Here is a 21,503-nt window from a genome sequence, read left to right on the forward strand (position 1 = left end):
AAATCAACGCATACTTAGATTTATCAATGTAGAATAGAACCTCTTTGTTTACTCTTTATTCTCTTTTCCTGCTTTATTTTTCATCAGTGCACTTATCACCATCTATAAGATTGTTTGTGACAAATCAGAGGCTTTGTTTTACTTACTGTTAATATCCTCATCAAATAGAACAGGTCCTAGCATATAGAAGAAGAATGTATAATTGATATTTGATGAGTGAATATTTTATCAATTTAGTTGATTTATTGCTTCTTCTATTCACTCTTTCTTCCTAGTTTCAATTAGTGTACTGCTAAGTTCAATAGATCTTTCAGTGATGGTTTAGATGTAGGAATTTTCTCATTTTGTCTGAAAATGTCTGTAGTTTGTCTTTATTCCTGCAGGATAAATATAGTTTATCTGGGTATAGAATTCTAGCTGATGTTGTTTTTCTTTTAACACTTTGAAGATCTTTTGTTATAGACTGAATTATGTCTCTTTCCTCCTCCCCAAATTCAAATTCATATACTGAATCCCTAACTCCCAATGTGACTTGTATTTGAAGATAGGACCTTTAGGAAGGGAATTAGGTTCAATGTCATAAGAATAGGACCTTAATCCTATAGAATTGACGTCCTTATAAAAAGAGGAAGAGATACCTCCCTCTCTTTCTCTTTCTCTTCTTCCTTCTCTCTCTTTCCCTCACTCTCTCTTTCTCTCTCTCTTTCTCTCCTTCCCTCCTCTCTTTTTCTCTTCCCTCTCTCTCTCTCTCTCTCCTTTCTTCTCTCTCCTTCCTTCTCCCTCCCTCTTTTTTCCTCTGTCTCCATAAGACCAGAAGAAAGGCGCTGTGAGGACACAGTGAGAAGGCAACCGTCTACAAGCCAGGAAACGAGTTCTCACAAGAAACCAAATTTTCCAGCATCTTGATCATGGACTTCTAACTTCCAGAACTGTGAGAAAAATGAATGTCTGTTGTTTAAACCAGCTCAGTCTATGACATTTTGTTATGGTAGCCCCCAAAAGACTAAGACAGATTTAACTGTCTTCTTTAATTTGCTGTTACTTGTGAGAAGTATACTCTATTTCAGCGGCTCTCAACCTGTGGGTCGCGACCCCAGCGGGGGTCGAATGACCAAAACACAGGGGTCGCCTAAAGCCATCGGAAAATACAAACTTCCGATGGCTTTAGCCGCTGAGAAGCCGCGCTACTGTCTGCAGCAGCACTATTCAGCTTGAACACACGCTGTTATGGACCTGCGTTCCAAACTGAATGCCTGCGGTCATGTGCAGATGTGATTGCATCATCCATCCGGGGCCTAAGGGGCGGGGAATGCTCCACAGTCCATAGCAGCGCATTACGTGTGTCTGGCGCTTGCTGACGTCATCAGTGGGCGGGTGCAGCAAGCCCTGGAGGACAGAAGCCTAGGAGGTGGAGAGGCAAGAGGGGGAGAGCCAAGAGAGCCTGCGAGATAGCCTGCTAGTGTAAAAAAGGTTAATAATGTAAAAACAGTACACACACCATACACACAATACTGTGTAAGTGTAAGGTGCTTTGTGTGTAATCATACACAGTACACAAAGCAGCTTACACTTACACAAAGCACCATACATTTACACAGTGTGAACTACATCGGTCTTATACTATAAGAGACCACTATAAGATGTAGTTCACACTGTTCCCCAATGTATAATTATCTCCCATATCTCCCACTATTTTCCCATATTCTGAATGAGAAAACTGCTGAAATCAGTGGTTTCTGGCATTGAATCCGCCTCCTATTGATTTCATTGGGAATGTGGCGGATTTTGTGGAAGAGAGCTCCCGAGAACCTCGGGTTACCACACAATCTGCAGCTTCCTTTTGATTTTAATAAGAGGCAGAGAAATGACAGTTTCCGACACATTTCTTCCTTTCCTATTCAAGTCAATGGGAGGCCGCAGCAGATTCCGCTCAAATATAGAGCATGTTGCTTAATTTTTTCCACGCTAGACCTTTTCCTAGAGCAGAAAAATTCCAAAGGTGGAATCGCCACCCCCAATAGACTGAAAGAGGCCTCACACTGAGGAATCTGCTGTGCGGATTCTGCAGTGTAAAAGATCTGTCTCCTATAGAAGTCTATTGGGGGAGGCGGATTCCACCTTTGGAATTTTTCTGCTCTAGGAAAAGGTCTAGCGTGGAAAAAATTAAGCAACATGCTCTATATTTGAGCAGAATCTGCTGCGGCCTCCCATTGACTTGAATAGGAGAGGAAGAAATGTGTCGGAACTGCATTTCTGCCCTACAGGGGATCTCTCTTCCGCGGAATCCACGGGTCTCCCATTGAAGTAAATGAGATGTGGATTCCACCGCAGAAACCGCTGCTTTATAGTGTGAAAGAGCCCTGAAAGATACCGTGCTGTGCAGAAACTGCAGTGTATCCTATGACGTAGTTCACACTGTTCTATATAGAAAACTTGCCACTAATCTGGAAAAAACAGATCCATTAGTTAAGCAGCTATTTACGGAATGGTAGCCCCAATACACTAGGTAAGGAGGTCCATTAGTAATAAATATTTCTCAATATATAATTAAATATTGTTTTTGTGATTAATCACTATGTTTAAATTATGTTTGATTTGTAGCAATGAGAATACATAATGCATATCAAGTATTTAGATTCCGAATCATAACTAGCAAAATTACAGTTATGAAGTAGCCACCAAAATTATTTTTTGGTTTGGGGTCACCACAACATGAGGAACTGTATTGCAGGGTCATGGCATTAGAAAGATTGAGAACCACTGCTCTATATCTTTTATTTCTTCAAGAATAATCTTTTTCCTCTCTCATTTTAAAGAATTTTCTCCTTGCTTTGAGAATTTTTATAATAATACTATGTAATCAATGTGTGGTTTTATTTTATTTAAAATCCTTAGGACTCAATGATCTTATTCAAGCTAAAAATTCATATATATATATATATATATATATATATATATATATATATATATTTATTTTTGCTGTTCTGGAAAATTCTCAACTATTCTTTTTTTGTTTATTGCCTTTCCTCAATTTTTTCTCTTTTTTAATGGAACTCCTATTAGATTATATCATGGGTCTTATTCTGTTGCCATGTATCTTTATGTCATATAGTCATTTTTCTATTTTTCCACGTTAAATTTTGGATGATATTTTGTATTTATCTTACAGTTCACAAATTCTCTTTTCATTTGTATCTGATAGTCTGTTGAGCTCATGCATGAAATTTTAATTTTGAGGACTATGTTTTAAAAATAGTCTCTTTATTCTTTTTTTCCAAATATTTTTCCCCATAGTATCTTCTTATTTTATATTGGTTCCTATACATTTTTAATTGTTATCTTATGGCCTTTCAGATTTTTCTCTAACTTTTCATTCTCTCATTTATAATTTACGGAATCTCTCTTATAGTTATTTGTTTCTTTGTATTTTATAATTTTCTTTGTACTGTGGGCTTATATCTGTCAAGGGTTGTCTCTTGGGTCCTAGGTTGTGGAAGGATCACTATTTTTTTTAACTGAGCTTCTAGCACAAGTTTTCAGTTTGTGTTTGAAATACTGTTACTCTTCCTTCACCTTGGGTAGTGCAGGCTTGGAATTTTAGTTTCTTTCATAGGGCTTTTTTTCTATCCCAACCCCTGAGAAACAACATGCCTCCTTAATGCTTTTCTGTGCCAATAGATAAAATCCTCTTGTCCCCTTGTTATAGATATATTGGGCAATCTTTATATGTCCAGCTTTATGTAGAACTCTTAGTTTCAGTTCTCTATCTTGTGTGGGCCCAAAGTAAAATGTCCTGTCCCTTTGAGGATATTAAACACCTGGATCCTAGGGTTTATATTCGGGTCTGATATTGTTGTGGGCTCTGGTGGTGTAGGCTTGGATTTTAGTCTTTGTTCCTTTTGCTTGACAGTTTTACTCTCTGCTCCCCCCCACCCCCAAGCTCTGCTGTGTATTAAAATTTTAGGGGTGGGTTATCTTTTATCCAGATTTATTTAAGAATGTTGCGACATGGGTTTATATCAGCCATGTCTTCCATTGTGTTGAAATTGAACTGAAACCTGAAATCTATCACTGAAGTCATCAGTGGCTTCTTGGACCTCTGGATCTCTACATTTGGAGCTTCTAATTCATCATTAATGTTTTTAAAACTCTCACTGCTTTGGCATGGGTAATATCAAACTTTTATGATTCACTGAGTACCCTTTCTGCTCATTCCTCTTCTATCCTCTTCATAGACTCTTCTTCTTCCACTCCTTCCTTAATGTTGGTGGTACCAAGAGTCCTTAGCTCTCTATTGGCACACCACATACATTCTGTGATTTCGGACACTCCAGATTTCAGTTTATAGTATGTGCTGATAGTCCATCTCTACCTATAGCCAAAGTTCCTTCCTGCCAGGCTCAGGTGTTTAACTCTCCTGCTGAGCGTATTCCCTAGAGGCTCTTAGGCACCTCCTGTTTAACGCCTCCAGTGCCGACTCCCTCACCTTCCCTCTGTCCACCCCAACCTTCCCTTCCTATTGTATTTTTTTCAGTTGCAGTCACCAATCTGTCAGTTCTCATCAACTTCCCTTTCTCTTTCCCCACTCTCACACCACACCAAATTAGTCATTAAGTCTTTCTGATTTTACCACCTAAACATTTCTTGATTTTTTCTCCTTTCTAGTCCTACTCCAAGTGTTTTGGTTCAAGGAGGTCTATGATGACATCCCCCTGCCTCTTGTTCTCTGCAATTCCATTTCCCACATATTTCTTGATGACGAGCTTGACCCTGCCATTCCCCTGCTCACGACCCATAGTGACTGCTCTTCTTCTCTGGCACAGAGTCTTATGTGTTTACATGGTTTGCCAAGACATTTGTGATCTCTCTCTGTCTGCTCTTCCCCATGTTTTATTCTCTGGCTGTATGGGGGTGTCTGTAGCCCCTCACATGTCAGCATCCCCATCCCCACACCAGGCCTGAAACCTACTCTAGGAATCATTCCCCCTTCCCTAAAGTTGGCTTGCTTACCTTTTCCTTTCCCATGTTCCTACTATTCTCTGTATACATGTCTATCATTATAATCCTGTTTTTGTGTCTGTTTCCTATGCAATACTTTGAGTACCTTAAGGAAAGGAATTATATTTTACTCAATTTTATATTGAGCACAGAGCCTGGCTCATAGTGGGTGCTCAAGAAATGTTCAGATGGATGTGTGGATAGATAGATGAGCACGTGAATAAATGCAGGAATTTTGTTCAGAGAATGGAGTTCTGTGTTGGCTAGAGAGGTCTGGGATGGCTTCTTGGAGAAGGTAGCCTGTAGTCTTGAGGATGAAGGATTTAGCATGATGTTGGTAAAACATGAGTGGGACAATGGAAGAATTAAAGTGGCAGTATTTTGTGTTTCCTTTTGGGTGTTTTGCGAGTCTGACTGATTACAGCAGCGGGCAACTAATGGCCAACAACATTCTGACAGCACCTGCTGACAGGCAATAATGAGATTAGTGCCTTTTGATTCCATTATTAACAAGTAGCCAAAGAATCATTGGGACATGTCAGGAGCTAATGATGGGAATTAAGGGTTCCTCTAACTTCGAGGCAGAGTAGTTGCAGGCAATTTTTTCTAAATATTTTAAAATAAATGTTTTGTTGATGTATAACATACATACTAAAAAGTGCACAAATCTTAAGTGCCCAGCTTGATCAATTATCACAAAGTGAGCACACCAGTGTATTCAGCATTCAGATCAGGATATAGAATATTGCTGACACCCAGAACCGGGAGCTGTTGAGTGTCTGTTCCAGGTAGTACTTGAACCCCTTCCTGCAACAAGGGTAACTGACCTCTGTCCTGTCTGCTGACAGCAGAGATTAGATTTGCCTGTCTTAAATCTTTATGTAAGTGGAATTATTTAGAATTTTCTCTTCTGTTTTTGGCTTTTTATTTGCTCAACAATATATATCTGTAAGATATAATTCATGTTGATGTAGAAATGGTTCATGTATTCATTGCTATGTAGTATTCTGTTGTACGGTGTGCCAAATTTAAAAAAAGTTTTAATAGTTCTGTTGATGGACAATTGGGTTGTTTCAAAGTAGTTCCTGGATATTATGAATGGTACTTCTCTGAACATGCTTGTCTGTCTGTTGGTGAATGTGCATACCCCTTTCTGCTGGATACATACTGAGGGGTGGAATTGCTTGGTCGTAGAGTGTATGTGCTGTTCATTGTTGGTAGGTATGTACTGCCTAACAGATTTCCAAAGTAGTTGTGCTAGCTTATGTTTCCATCAGCAGAGAATGAAAGTTTTAGTTGTTTCACATACTTGTCCAGATTTATTTTTCACCTATGATAAAAATCTCTTTCATTTGGATTTCATTGATATAGAACTTGGGGCAGGATGCATATAGGCTAAACAGAAATTTACATTCATAGTAGCTTTTTTTTTTTCATAGTAGCTTTTGATAGTGGTTTGCAAAGTATGTTAAAATAAAATATCCAGGCTTGTATTTTTTTCTGTTTAAGGGAACCCATTGCATATTTTAGAGGTCCCTGAAGACAAATAATATGCTAAGATAAGGCATTATTTTTAATTGAAGTCCTTATTTAAACTTACACATTTAGAAACACTTTGCTAATTAAATATATAATTATCAAAACTGTATCCAAAAAGGTATGTGTTATAATATGAATCAATCAAGTGACATTTCTTAGAGTCTGTAATGGTATACCACAGTCCTCTGTTCATAGTTCTGTGAGAGATGCCATAACTAAGGTAGTTGATGATGTACTGGTTAAGTCTTACGATAACTTGAAGCAGGGAGTAATCTAAAATCAGTAACTTTGAACGACAGAATTGGGCTCCAAATATATTGTGAGAGGCTAGAAACAGAGATGGCTCCAGCCTAACATGAGAGATTTCTGGCCCTTCTGGATGGCTGCTCTTCAGCTGTGTGCCCACAGTCAGCCAAAGTTCCTAGCAAAAGTGTTTCTTCTGGTGTACTCCTTCATCAGGGCAGTGGGCAGGACCGGAATCCTTAAAAGAGGCAACTATCTCTTCTACAACCCTAACACCTTATCTCTTAAGGCATTGTTTTGTACTATTGAATGCTGGATAAAGAGAAATGGTAAAAGATGCTGACTTATATGTTTTTAGTGAAACTAGACCCTGTTTCCCTTTGATCTTCTTCTTCTTTTTTTATTGATAGAGACAAAAAGAGAGTCAGAGAGAGGGACAGATAGGGACAGACAGACAGGAAGGGAGAGAGGTAAGAAGCATCAAATCTTCATTGCAGCACATTAGTTGTTCAGTGATTACTTTCTCATATGTGCCTTGAACAGGGGGCTACAACAGAGTGAGTGACCCTTGCTCAAGCCAGCAACCTTTGGGCTCAAGCCAGTGACCATGGGGTCATGTCTATGATCCCACACTCAAGCTAGCAACCCTGCGCTCAAGCCAGTTACCTTGGGGTTTCACACCTGGGTCCTCTGCATGCCAGTCCAATGCTCTGTCCACTGCACCACCGCCTGATTAGGCTGATCTTCACTGATAATCTCAAAGTAGTACCATGTTACTGGTTTGGTCACTTGCTGTGAACCCAGCAAGATCTGGAAGAAGGAAGATCGAATGGGGTTCAAAGTGAGTTGTGGAGTATTAGAAGGGTAAGGTGAGTGGGTTTATTGGCAAGGCAGAACAGAGGGCTGAGGCTGAGAGGAGGGAAGTAAGCAGGTCTCCTGGGGAGGACTGGAGACAAGGCAGAAAGAAAGAGGACTGGGGATGTGTGTTACCATGATATCCAGAAAGGAAAAGAATGACCAAAGAAAGAAAATGGACCAACTGGGGCTGCCATCTTTTTGTCAAATGTGTGCTGCATTGAGTGTTCTAGTAATCTGTTGGTCAATTCAAAGCCAAATGTCTAGAAACTTCTCACCCCTCCTTTTTCCTGCACAGCCCACATGAGTTCTTTCCTGTCTGAAGTCCTTCTTTCCTAAGCTGAGCGGTGTCCTTTGGCTTTTAAAATACTCTAACACTGAAGCTTTATTTTTTGTAATTAGTTTTAATTTTTGAATAGATAATGCACCCATATTATTTGAAACTTAAAAGATATGGAAGATTACGAAAAGTTTTTCTCCCATGTTTTTCTTTATCTTCTCCAGTTCCCACCCCAAAGGCGACTAATTTTGGTTCCTTTTATTATTTTTTCAGTTTTCAAAATTTTGTATCTACAAGCATAATTAAATATAGCAGGCCCTGGAATAATATTGCTTCATTCAATTTTGTTTCACGATACCATTGATGAGATGTCATAGGAACTTTTAGCTGACAGTAACACTGGTTTGGTTATGTGTCATTCTGCAACAGTACCAAGAACCTTTGGATAACATTAAGTGAAGACTTGCTGTCTATGTTATTCCTTTACCATTTCTATACAAGATAGCATTCTATTCATGTTCTTTTGCCCTTTGGTTTTTCCATATCAGTACACAGAGGGCTTTTTCATTAATTTTTGTTTAGGTGTACAGTGTTCTGTGGTATGAGTTCATAGATTGTTACCCAGTCCCCTATTGATGAGCATTGTGCTGTGCTCTTCCTTTCACTGTCACAGAGCTACAATCAGTGACCTTGACCTGTCATTTTTGAATGTTTGCATGTATATCTATGGGATAAATTCCCAGAAACAGACTGCTGGGTCAAAGGGCATAGGCACTTGTACTTCTGATAGACATTGCCAAATTGTACCCATTAAGAGTTAAACTAATCTGCACCCTCACTGCAATGTTAGGTGCAAGCCTTTTTCCCCACAGCCTCACCAGTAGAGTGTGTTATTAAACTTCTGGATTCTCGCCAGTTTGATAGGGTAAAAGAAATGGTTTCTTAGTGTTTTTATTTGCATTTCTCTTACTATGAATGAGGTTAAGTGTCCTATTATAAATTTAAGAGACATCTGTATTTCCTTTTCTGTGAACTGTGTTTTTGTATCCTTTGTCCATTTTTCTACTGGATTTTTATTTTTTTATGATTGTTTTGTAGCTCTTTGTGTATATTGAGTGTTTTCATGTGTGTTTAATCATGCATATGCTTGTCTGTATATGATTAGTCCTTTTTCTGTGATCAAGTTGCATTTTTCTCATAAAGTTTTTTGGTTGCCCTCTGACTTCTTTTCAGTGTCTTTTTGATAGCTTTATTTTCTGTTTTGTTATGAAAAATTATTGCTTTATATTCCATTGATTTTTTATGAATTGAACTTATCTTTTAAATTTCCATAGTCTTTCTCATTTTTTGGACTCACAGTTTGCACTCAAAAACTGCTGTTTGTGTCTGACAGAGGTTTTTGATATGTAAGGATATTTTCTTTGCAATTATGGGATAGTTTTTAAATAATTTATCAAATATTTATCGAGAATCTACTGGGTGCTAGACCCTCTGAGTAAAATAAAGGTCTTGCCTGCGTAGAGTTTACCTTCTCGTGGAGGAGACAGGTCACAAACATAGGAGGCAGAAGTAAACATTCATAAATGATAAAATCTCAGGTAAAGGTACTGATTGGAATAAAAGTCAAAAGAAAAGCAGGGGAGATGGCAGGGGGTTGTTGGGTTGAGTAGGGGGCTGGTTTAGGTTGAGTGGTGAGGGAAGGCCTTTCTCTGAGGAAGTGACTGATGCCATGAAGAACAAACCACGCAATGGGAGAAAAAGCTTTTCAGGCAGAGGGCACGGCATTGTCTTAGGCCTTCAGGTGGCAAAGAGGAACGTGCTGGGTTGGGACAGCTCTTGGCTCTGTGGATTTAAGGCAAGGGGGAGTTGTGGTGAACGCTCGGACAGAGCAGCCCTCCCGGGAATGTGGCACAATGCTGACCTGTGTCTGCCGCCCCTGTTGTTGAAGTTGAGTGACAGTTACTGGAGTTGCCTTTCCACTCTGCATCTGTGTTGTTTTCTTTTTTGACTCATTCTCATTTTAGAGCAGTGATAGGAGTCAAACCTCAGATGCTGCCTGAAGTTATAATAAAGTCTTCAAAGTCTCATTTCCTGTTCTTATAGGGACATCCAAAGTATAGGCTTTCCTCTGCCACAGCTGATATCTTGGACTGCAAGGCTATTGGCTGCATCGAGACATGGAGAGGTGGGCCGAGGGGAGAGGTGTGTCTGCTTTGATATCAATTCGTCTTTAATAGGCATAAAAAAGGGGAAAAAAACCCCTGCAGAAGTATGGGGGCAGCTACCCCATAGTCAGGAAAATGGTTTTCCTCCCAGAGCAGCTCTCCTGACACTGCAGCCTCCCAGTCTCTGGCTCAGCCTCCCTGTTCTGCAGGCTCAGTAAAATGACTGTCAATCTATTTTAAGCGAGGGAAAATTGAAGATGTTTTTCAGTGCTATCGCTGGCTTAGTTATGCCAAGTGATTTCTTCGGAGAGTAATAATAGGTGCTGTCTTCAGAAATAGCTTAGTCACAAATGCCTAGTTCTTCAAGTTGACTGGCTTCCTCCTATTCCTTTCTTCAGGCTTCTCTCCTGGTCCTAGAATATGGTTTCTTCCCAAAGTTTCCTCCCACGAAGACTGCATATCACTTGCAGGCTGCATTTCATTTCTGATTTCCTTTCATAAACTTCGTCACCCTTCCTCCTCCTCCCAGCCCCCACACCAAGCTTCCATCAAACACTCCAGCTCAGTACTTTGAGCCACATCAGAAAACCAAGTGACATCATGAAGAAAATAGTTAAACATGGGGATAGTGATGTTAATAAGTTAACTTCTCCCCTCCCCCAACCCAGTGTCAGATAATTTATTTTTTAACCAGTTTTTACCAACCAAATGTTAACACATATGCCTGATTGCTAACCTCCTCTGGGCACCAAACCTGTTTTTTCTTGAGTGCAATAAGTGATTATCCAACTCATGCTGCTCTGAAAAAGAGGTTTTGTTTTAATAAGCAGTTTGCAGTTTGGCACACAATGCTGAGGAAAGCAACATTATCTCCAGCAGTAAACTCTGCAGTCATTGCAAAGCTTGACAAGAAAATGATTGAGTCTGTTTGTTATACCTTTGTGGGGCTGCCACTGCTGCTGCTGATGGAAATGTTGCTGTTTATTCAGCAATGCAATAACACTTTCTGTAATTTATGGATGCACATTCCCCAGATTACTAAAGGTAATATTGTTGACTAAAGGAAAGTATACGAATGGATAGTTTCAGTTGTTGCTGTCCTTATAAAAGTGATTGACTGTTCACTTTGCACAGGAAAGATTTTGCACAGGCTTCATCCCCCTTAACAATTACGGATTTTCCTCGCTCTGACAGTTACAAATGACATGATTTGTTCTAAGTGGTAAAAATTTACAGATTCCATGGAAGTTCAAGACAGAGGTTCTGTGGATCCCCTTGCCTTGACTTCCTGGCCAGCTTTCCCACTTCTCCCCTGGGGGCGCTAGGGAAACCATGCCCGGTCTCTTCAGACTGGCTGGGTGCCACTTGACTTAGTAGCTTATGGGCTCAGACACTGGGCTTTCTCTGTAAGTGAAACTGAGGAGGTCATGGTGACTCATGATGTGTGCTTCTCAGATGATGTCAGGTGGCAGGAGAATGTCTTTGTGACCACTTGTTCTGAGGGAAAGATTGGGTGAAGTGGTCCTTCTATTCCAGCAAATGCAGACAGAAATCCATGGGCAATAGGAACTCAGCCTCTCTTTTCAAAGTGTTGTTGGTAGAAGGACTGAAAAGTTAGCTTTTAGTCTCTGTGGGTGCACCTGTTGATGGGTAATGTAGAATGCCCACAGGAAACTGTGAGTTAGGGGTTCATCCTGAACCAGAGTAGCACAGATCTGGGACACAGGGCACCTGCTCAAAGGCCAAGAGATTTTCCTAGTGATAGTCGATGCTTTCTTCTGGGTCACAAGGAAATGCCACTTTATGATTTAAAGCCTACCAGCTTCCATGGACTGACAGGTAGATGACTTTCTGAGATTCCAAGTTTGGCCCTTATTGAGATGAAGAAAACAAGAAGATAAATAAGGAACCTCTTAGAAAAAAGAAAACAACAACAAAAAACCTGTGAAGGCACCAAAGGCTTACAGGTTTCAGAGCATAGCTCCTTCTTACCAGGCGGGGAACAAGTCATCACAACAGACACAAATATCAAAGACACGGAGGACATCATGTGTTTTGCATCTGAAGTTTCCTCTTTTTTCCTGAGCAAACTCTCAATGGGCCACTGAGTGACTCATCTGACCAGCACTGTACTTGATTATGCCATTGTCAGCCCTGCAGCTCTCCACGGAATGATTTGTTACTTAATTGGTCATAGTGGGGGGGACTTGAGCATATGTGAGACAATGTTTGATAAATCTTGGTGATTGATGACAGGAAGACAATAGTAAACAAAAATATTATTTACCATTTTGTTAGGCCAAACATGAATTGTTGAGAAGAGAAGGGTTAACATAGGAAAAATTTAATTTATTAACTAGGGGTGGATATTGGCCTGAAGGTGACCTTTAACTGAGATACCTTGTATTTTTCTTATCCATGACTCACCTGTTCTATGTTTACTTTACAGTTGATGAGAGGTGAAAAAGAAGGCTGGTTTAGTTAGTGTAAATTATCATTCTCATATCAATTTTACAGGTAGGTGTTTGTTTTTTCTGCATCTCATTCTACAAAGATTTGATGTGTACTTCTTTTGCTTTATGGTTTATCAATTATGTTACTACACAGAAAATTAGTTTGATTTTTACTTCTTAGCATTATATACAAATCTTCAAGCATGTTTGTAAAATTCAAACCCAATTTTATTTACTAATGGCCACTAATGTCTCATAATCAAAACACTTGCTCTTGGTCATACAAATAATAACAAAATAATGGATTTGCTGATTGTTGTTCCCTGTTGGCATCTGAAGTTCAGTTGGCTCTTGTCAGTCTTGACATTAATCAAATTGAGGAGGATAATACCAAGAATGTTACAAAGTGGATATCACTTTGGATAATTTTAATCTCAGTTATATTTTAGGGTTCATCTGATGTTCATGGTGGGCTTTACAGCAAATTGCAAATTGTAACATTCCATTCTCGTCTTTAATCTCAGTCTCAAGATTAACCACCTGATACATCAGTTATATTTTGGGCCAAGATATCATCTTTCTATATATATTTATGTGTGTTTACCTATCTGTGTGTACATATATTTTTTTCTCCCTTGTAATTCATGTATTCATACTATTTCTGAGCAATAAATGGTTAAGACAGTATAAATTATTTGCTTCTGAATTAATATCTATATTATCCAACATACACTGGATGGTTTCATTAGTCACAAGTTAATGAAGAAGCAACTTAAGAGAGTAGGCAAAGAAATTTATAAAAGATAGGGTAGTGAAGAAATTTATCTTATCTCTATTGATCTTATCTGTACATTTTAACCAAATTAGTTATATTTCAGGGATATTACTCCTTACTTTTTTTTAAAAAAACTACCTTAGAAGTTTACACTCCATGGAGAAAAGTAATTGTATCTGCCATCTTGAAGAGAGTACTAGTAATACTAATAATATGATAATCTGTTCTTTTCTCTATACCATTTATATTTAAATGTTTTATATATGTATACATGTCTAGTGAATAAATTAATGAACACATGCCTTACTATGAAGAAAATTTTTTTATAGGCATTTAATCCTCATTCTGAGGTAGATACGGGTATGATACCAGATGTACAGATGGTGAAACTGAAGCACAGGAGTGTAAATGTAAGCTGCCCAAAGTTTCACAGCTCATAAGTGGGAAAGCCAGGATTGGGAACCAGAGTGTCCATCTAAGATCTGTAGTTTTCAGTTACACTCGATGGCCTCTGCTGAAGAGAAGTGACTTGCCCTGTGTCAGGCCGCTTTGGTGACACCATTGCTGCTCCTGAGGTCGGCCAATTGTATGGACACTCAGTTTGCCTTCATTCTTGGACCCATGTCTTCTTCTTCAGAGTGTCCTTAGCATCTCCACTCAACATGTACTTACACAAGCCCTCCAAGGCCAGACTGTTGGTTTTCCTATCTGTGAGTCTCCTGAGGGACTTCACATGAGCAAAGGAGAACACAAGAAATCACGCCGTCCACTTTTCAGCCCTTCCTTTCTCTTCACTGAGTGGAATTAGAAGGGTGAATGAATAGTAGCTATAAAGAGAAATACATATTTTTTGTAAACTTCTCTTTCCTGCTGAAATGCTCATGTGCTTACGTGTCTGTTTTCTCTCTCTACTTTTCAGTACATTATTTTTCTAGAAGATTTTTTTTCTTTAGTGTTACACATAATTATAAACTCATGCTTAAAAACCAAGTTGAGTCTCAATTTCAGTTACTGTTTTGTACTAAAGATGCACTGGTGAAATAATATTTTGATAAAGATTTCCCTTGACATAGGCTGATCATTTCGGTAAGAGAAGTGGTCAGGAGCGGTTGCACTCTGGACATGTGAAGGTCCTTTGTTATGGAGAAATCTTGGGGTGGTTTTACTTCAGACAGCAGCCAGTGATATCAGACCCCTCCCTCCCAGCTCCCCACCAGTCAGACCACCTTCAGGGCTCTGGGATTGGGACTGTCCCCAGGCAAGTGCGGAGGGCACTGGGAGGTGCAGCCCCTGCAGACTGAGATATTGTATAAATACTGTGAAAAGCCTCCCTCATTTACTCCTTTGGAGCATCGGAGAGAAAAACAGTGTGGTAATCCTGGTGTAGCAGGTGGTGCTACTTTCATATCGGTATAAAATGAAATTGTGCGGATGTTTTTTTTCCCTCCTCTCTCCTGTTCACTCTTTTTAATCTTTAAATAAGACGATTGGTAGCCTGTTGGCAAGAAAATGGGCCCTGAATTTTTATTCAAAGTTATACAAGGATGATAGTTGGAATTTTTGGCAGGAGGCACGCCATTGCTTTTCAGAAAGTGCTGTCAAGGGAAGCTTTTTCTGAATTACCTGCTGGGCCTGGGCGCTTTTATGTTGTTGTTGTGACAGGTAGATTTATAAGGCTTGAAATTTGTACAAATCAGTTGTCATTCAGTGCGAGCTGTCAATGTGTCAAGCTGTCAGCCTGCTGCGAGGGGACGCCTGAGGGGGAGTACAAGGGGGCAGCCATGGAGAAAGAAAATGAGTTCAAACAGACCTGAAATGGAGCTCAGTTCTCGGGGTTCGTTGCCCCCGTAGAGCCGGCATTGATTTTTCTTGATGTTGAGCAACAGCGAACCTTAAATGACACGTTGTTAGCAATCTAAAGTTGCTGTTTATTGTCTTTTAAATGGCAGCAAATCATGCAGAAGAGACTACAGTGTGTATTTTCGAATTGTGCATGTTTAGCAGCATCCTGTTCATGTCACTTTTCTGGCCTGGCTGGTTTCAACCAAGGGACCTGCTGCTTCACTGACGAGTCCAACTTTCTGTAGCATTTTGCAGACGCAGCGTGAAAGAAAGTTGTGTGTTCATCTCTCCATGGGCTGAGAATCACTAATAGACACTATTAAAGGAGCAGTGCGTTTGCATTGCTGTTTAGCCTAAAAAAGAGAGCTGTGTCCCTAGCAAGGTTTGAGCTCCATTTTCAGACAGATCTCACTTTAGTGCCCCTGAAGACAGAAGGCCTCAGCAGAGAAGGCTTATCTGGACAGGGTTGGACAATGTAGTTCTATTTTCTGGGCTGAATTAACTATGACATCTAATTCAAACAATCCCCTTTACTTTAAACTTATTATTTAAAGGAAAAAATAATCACCAATAAAAAGCAGTAGCAAAATGTTATTACTACCTAAAACACTCGGGTGATTTTTCTCCATCTTGTTTAATAGTATCTTCATTTGTGTCCCTTAGTAAATAGTTGGTGTGGCTCAGGTTGTCCTTGCTTGCCTTGTGCATGGCTCTGGGCCACCTCATCTATAACCCTCTTCTCATTGTCCTTCCCTCTCCCCAGTCTTTCGCATACATACCCTGTCTATAGAAAATTTTGAACAGTTTGCTAGAAGTTATCAGGGAGGAATAAGCATATTTCTGAAAAGGAAATTAAATAGGCATAAAAGGCCCTACATTTTCAGTGTGTGGGCATTTAGCAAGACGGCCTGGCTTCCATCCAGATGTTTAAGCCTTTGCACCTCTGGGCAGTGTCCTGGCTTTAATCAGTCTCATGGCTTGGCCTGTTTCACTCATCCCCTGTTCATCAGATGGCATAGAGGAGAGGAGGTGGGGTGGGGCGCATGGGGAGAGGCCATGACGGGCCGAGGTGGCTGGGGATGGAAGCTGGGAAGGTGACACTTGAGAAGCAGTCAGCACCAAGAGAGGTAAAAAAATTAATCAAAGATTTCCATCTAGCCATTACCGGCTGGCGTTCACAGCCTCTGAGCCTCTGAGCTAAAAAGTCTGCAGAGAGGCTCCTGGCGCTGCAGAGTTTGTCTTGTAAAAGTGCAGCTGTCCAAAACATGACAGCTACAGCATTAGCAGGGCCATTAAGAGGTGTAGAACATTTCCAGGGAAATGATTTGAAAAATGACAATGCTGGCTCCTGTGTGATATTAATTATACCCTGTACTCGTGGCAAATAAGCTAAAATAGTTGGCAAGGAAGACAAAGTGAGGTGTCCTGTTCTGACCGTCATTCTGATCAAACAGTAGCCAAACTGGCGGGGCTTCACGGTCGGCAGGTAAATGCCGAGGTGAGAGGCACAGGCTTGAACTATCTGTCAGGCTGTAGCTGAGGACGGCCTTGTGGTGAATATGGACTGCAGGAGGCTGAGACAGAGTGGGTGTCTGTGGAGAGGTGGGGTGGTGGCAGGCAGGGGCTAGCACAGCTGTCCTCTATCTAAAAGCTGTAGCTCTAAGTGTGCCGCCCAATAGAATTTTCTGCAGTGATGGAAATTTTCTGTATCTGTACTGTTCGATATAAGAAGCCACTAGCCACGTGCAGCTACTGTGAGCACTTGGACTGTGGCTACTGTGACTTAGGAACTAAATTTTAAATCTTAGGTAATTTTAAATTACAACTTAGATTTAAATAGCCACACATGGCTATGCTGTTGGGCAGAGCAGGACTCGAGAGAGTGATTTCTCTGCTTATTTCTGAGGCTGGAGTAGGATGTAGAAGTGAGTGGCAATGAGAGTCCAGACTCCTGCCTCAAGTTCTTGCTAGTGTAAAATAACACAGCTTTCTCTAGTTCTTATTTGGTTTTATCCTTACCTTAGCTTTGGAAATAAGCAAGAAGTATTAACCTATTTTATTATTTTATTTTTTGAATTATAAAAGTATAGATTCAATCAGATATTTTTTTTAAAAAATGGAACTTATCTTTCATAAGGATGGAAAAATGAGGCCCAGAAAAGTCAAATCAATCTGCTCGAGGTCACCGAGCAAACCAGGCACTAGGTCCACTATTCCATGTCCTGGGCTTCTTCCTTAAGATTCTGGCCTCTTTTTCCAAGAGCTCTAACTGATTCTCCTTCCTAGGAGGTCTGGGGTCTGTGCTTCCTGACTGCCGAGCCTCCAAGGCTCTTGCTTGTTCTTTGCACTCCATTCTTAATATTAACACCTGATACCCTAATGTGAAGTGTGTCTGAGGCAGCCTAGAAGATACCCCCACCCCAGTGCCTCGTCTGTATTTTCTGGAGGGCAGCTAGCCGGCTGGCCCTGCCCCCAGGGAGCACCCCTTAAACCTGCGGGCTCTGTGCATCTGAATTATGCCTTCGACCTGTGGATCACATGCATCATCCTTCTCTCGCCTCCCCACTGATCCTGCAGCTAAATTACCCTATATAAACAAGCCTTTGTTATTCCTGACTGTGAGAGATGTGGGGCTGGCTCTTGTTGGGGAAGAAAATAGACCGGGGAAGAAAGAGGTCATGAGCAGGTCAAAGTGCCAGAAGAAAAGGCTTCTGGGCTTCAGTTTCCCGATTGGGATGTGTATGTGGAGTGGGTGCTGCATGGGGACCTTCCATGGTGGGGAGAGAGAGAGAGAGAGCTCGCGTGCATGCTATGTATGCAGCCACCTATTTGTTTGTTGAACTTTATTAAATAAAATATATGAAAGAAAGCGTTGGCTAAGGTCAGCTTAGACCCTTTGAAGAACTGTTGAAATGTTGCTGGGCTGTTATCTGATAATCCTCCAAGTGAGCTGAACATGAGAAATAACATTCAGTGTTAAACCACCAAGTACAGAGAAAATGTCTTGAAATTATAGTGTTTGGTAAATTAGAGATTGCTTCTATTTTCTCCCCTTCTAGAGCTGAGGCAGGGCCGATTTCCCTCTTTCCTTGTTTACCTTGAAAACACACTTTACTGCCTGTGGTGTTTCTGTTAACCTCCCTGAACCCTTACGATTTCATTCATGTGATTTGTTATTGAATGACCTTTTGAGGATTTTACAAAACATGACCTTTTCTTGTCAAACATTCAAGGGTTTGTAAAGTGAAGCTGTCATGGGGACTCTGCATGTTTGCTAATTATAACTAATATGTTTCCCCACATCCTTGGAAATGCAAATCACTTATTTGTTCCATGAATGGCTGCTCTTTGTTGCCTATTGGTTTGAGATGCCTCCAAGCTGCTCAAAGGGACATCTCTAGACTGGGAATTCTGACTCCTATTCTTAAAGTTAGGGAACAGGAATGCTGATTCCCTTTTTCATCTGACCCCCTGAGAACAAGGATGGAAGATGCAAGGAGAGAATGAAAGTGCTCAGAACAAACCAATTCTTGAGAAAGTGACGGCAATAGTGGACACTCTCAAAATGTTCTGTGTGGCTCTGATTCTTGCTTTCCCTGGGAGAAACTAACTTTTGTTTGTTTTTGTTTTTGGTCAGAAGACAGACATAAAGAACGGAAATTTTAGGCAAAGAAAAGAATTGCATCAGGCAGAATGTAGGAAAGAAACATCAGGGTCTTGCTTTCCATTCCTTGATTTTTGTAATTAAAAATGTAGTAGTAACAATGGTTAGACTAGCATTTATTGAATGCTTACTGAGTACTAGACACTATGTGTAGTGGTTTACATGCATTATCTCATTTAGTCATCTCAACGAGCTTATGAATTAGGTATTACTATCATGATTAACTTACAAATGATGAGACTGAGCCTCAGATTTATTAATTTGTACACAGTCAACTGGCAAAGGTAGAGTTTGACTGGAGTTTTCCTAACTGGACTATGCTATACCATCTCCTCCAAGAATTTTGACTTGTTTAGTGAAAATGATTTCCTCCACTGCAAAGAATTATTTTTTGCCTGGCCAGGTGATGGCGCATTGGATAGAGCTGGGGTCCCCAAACTACGGCCCACAGGCTGCATGCGGCCCCCTGAGGCCATTTATCTGACCCCTGCCGCACTTCCAGAAGGGGCACCTCTTTCATTGGTGGCCAGTGAGAGGAGCATAGTTCCCATTGAAATACTGGTCAGTTTGTTGATTTAAATTTACTTGTTCTTTATGTTAAATATTGTATTTGTTCCCGTTTCGTTTTTTTACTTTAAAATAAGGTATGTGCAGTGTGCATAGGGATTTGTTCATAGTTTTTTTTATAGTCCGGCCCTCCAATGGTCTGAGGGACAGTGAATTGGCCCCCTGTGTAAAAAGTTTGGGGGCACCTGGGATAGAGTGTCAGACTGGGACACAGAGGACCCAGGTTCGAAACCCCAAGGTCGCCAGCTTGAGTGAGGGCTCATCTGGTTTGAGCAAGGCTCACTAGCTTGAACCCAAGATCACTGGCTTGAGCAAGAGGGCACTTGGACTGCTGTAGCCCCCTGGTCAAGGCACATATGAGAAAGCAATCAATGAACAACTAAAATGCTACAACGAAGAATTGATGCTTCTAATCTCTCTCCCTTCCTGTCTAATCACTCTCTCTGACTTTCTCTCTGTCTCTGCCAAAAAAGCCCCCACAAAAACAAAAACAAAACAACAAAGAGTTATTTTTCTCCATGAGAAAAATGCTTTATGTGATTTCTTTTTTAAAGCATAAGTCAGTCATTTTTAAAGAGAATAAATATCAGATAAATATAACATTATAATGCACCATGACTGATTAAAAAATACTGTACATAGTGATTTTTAAATTATTTTTTTCTTCTTCATTGACTTTATTGGGGTGACATTGGTTAATACAATTGTTTAGGTTTCGAGTGTACAATTCTATAATATATCATTTGTATATTAGTATTAGGGTTACTACCCCGTCAAGTCTCCTTCCATTGCTATGTGATTTTTTTACTGTTTGAGAATACTGTCTTCTGTGATTGATAATCACTCTATTGAACTATTATTAGTTCCCTTAAATCCTGGTTTAAGGAACACAATGCTAAGTCAAATCATATGCCATGTGTTTGCTGCTAATGGAAGAAGAATTGAGTAGGACTCCTGAGACACTTTTAAAAGTGCATCCAGTGAGTTTCTTATTAGAAGGAGAAAATAATCCCTAAACATTCCAAATGATGCGCAGTTAACTGTCACTCATGATTTGTGGTTTCTTGAAGAGGGATTTTGATCTTGAGTGACTAAGAAATGGCTTCTTTTCTCTAAATTCTATCTGTTAAAAAAAGAAGGGATAAAAACCTGAGATAGCATATGGACTGAATAAACTTCAAATTTTCTGATCTTGGAGAAATTCCATTTGAATTGTGTGTAAATTGCTTGAAGATACTGTTTTGTTTTGATTCCTTTCCACTCAAGGTAGGATTGTGTCACAGAGAGGTTGGCCAGCTATAAAGGAGCTGCATGTTGGATTCTTTCCCTGAAGCCTAATATGGAGTCTCTTTTATAACATTCAAGCACTTGGCCCTGCTTCCTGGTTGGTCCCCTAGTCATTTGGAGAAACTATTTATCTAGGTAGGGGGATTACTGGGCTTTTCTAGCTTCCAAGCATAACTCCTAGGAGATGTCTTTCAAATGACTTTCATGTGTTTTCTTTTCTCATTCAGTTGATAGATACAGATGCACAGAGTAATTTGTGTCTTTGAAACAATGGAAAATTTTAAAGTATTAGCACATATTGTTTGGAAAGAGTCATTACAACTTTATCTATTAAAAAAAAGTTCAGATTCAGGATAGAAAAATATATTTCACTTATTTTATGAGTCTGTTCTCAAGAGCCAAGCAATTTGTTGTAAAAGAATATAAGAAATATTGAAAATGAGAAAAGTTATTCATTCTCTTAAGCCCTGTCCCTCTTCATACTCCCCCCCCCCACCAAAGTCTTTGATTGCTTCATAAATGACTCTCAGTGAGAGAGAACCTGCTCACCCTGCTATTTCAAAGGTACTGAAGGTATTTATGATGGGTAGTTAGGTTTCAACTATACAGTAAGCCAGCTTTCTACTAAAGAGAATCCTTATATCTTGGTATTTAATAGCAATGGCTTAGTTATTTCAGTATCTTACCATTCTGGATATAGTAAGACTGACATTAAAGTTTTTAAAAAGTCAATATTTCATAAAGTGAATTTCAGGTGAAGAAGGAAAATTATGAAAATTTTGTATTTGGAGCTTCTTTTCTAAATTGAGTCAAGTATAGGGTCTGTTTTATTATT

At 39.9% G+C, this 21,503-nt stretch overlaps 1 protein-coding gene across 1 annotated transcript in view; it reads left to right on the forward strand.

Moving 5' to 3' along the window:
• LRMDA (leucine rich melanocyte differentiation associated) overlaps positions 1-21,503 on the forward strand; it is a 1,214,945-nt gene that overhangs the window by 160,005 nt on the left and 1,033,437 nt on the right. The window lies entirely within an intron of this gene.

This window comes from Saccopteryx leptura, chromosome 9 (assembly GCF_036850995.1).
Source record: "Saccopteryx leptura isolate mSacLep1 chromosome 9, mSacLep1_pri_phased_curated, whole genome shotgun sequence".
Taxonomy (NCBI): Eukaryota; Metazoa; Chordata; class Mammalia; order Chiroptera; family Emballonuridae; genus Saccopteryx; species Saccopteryx leptura.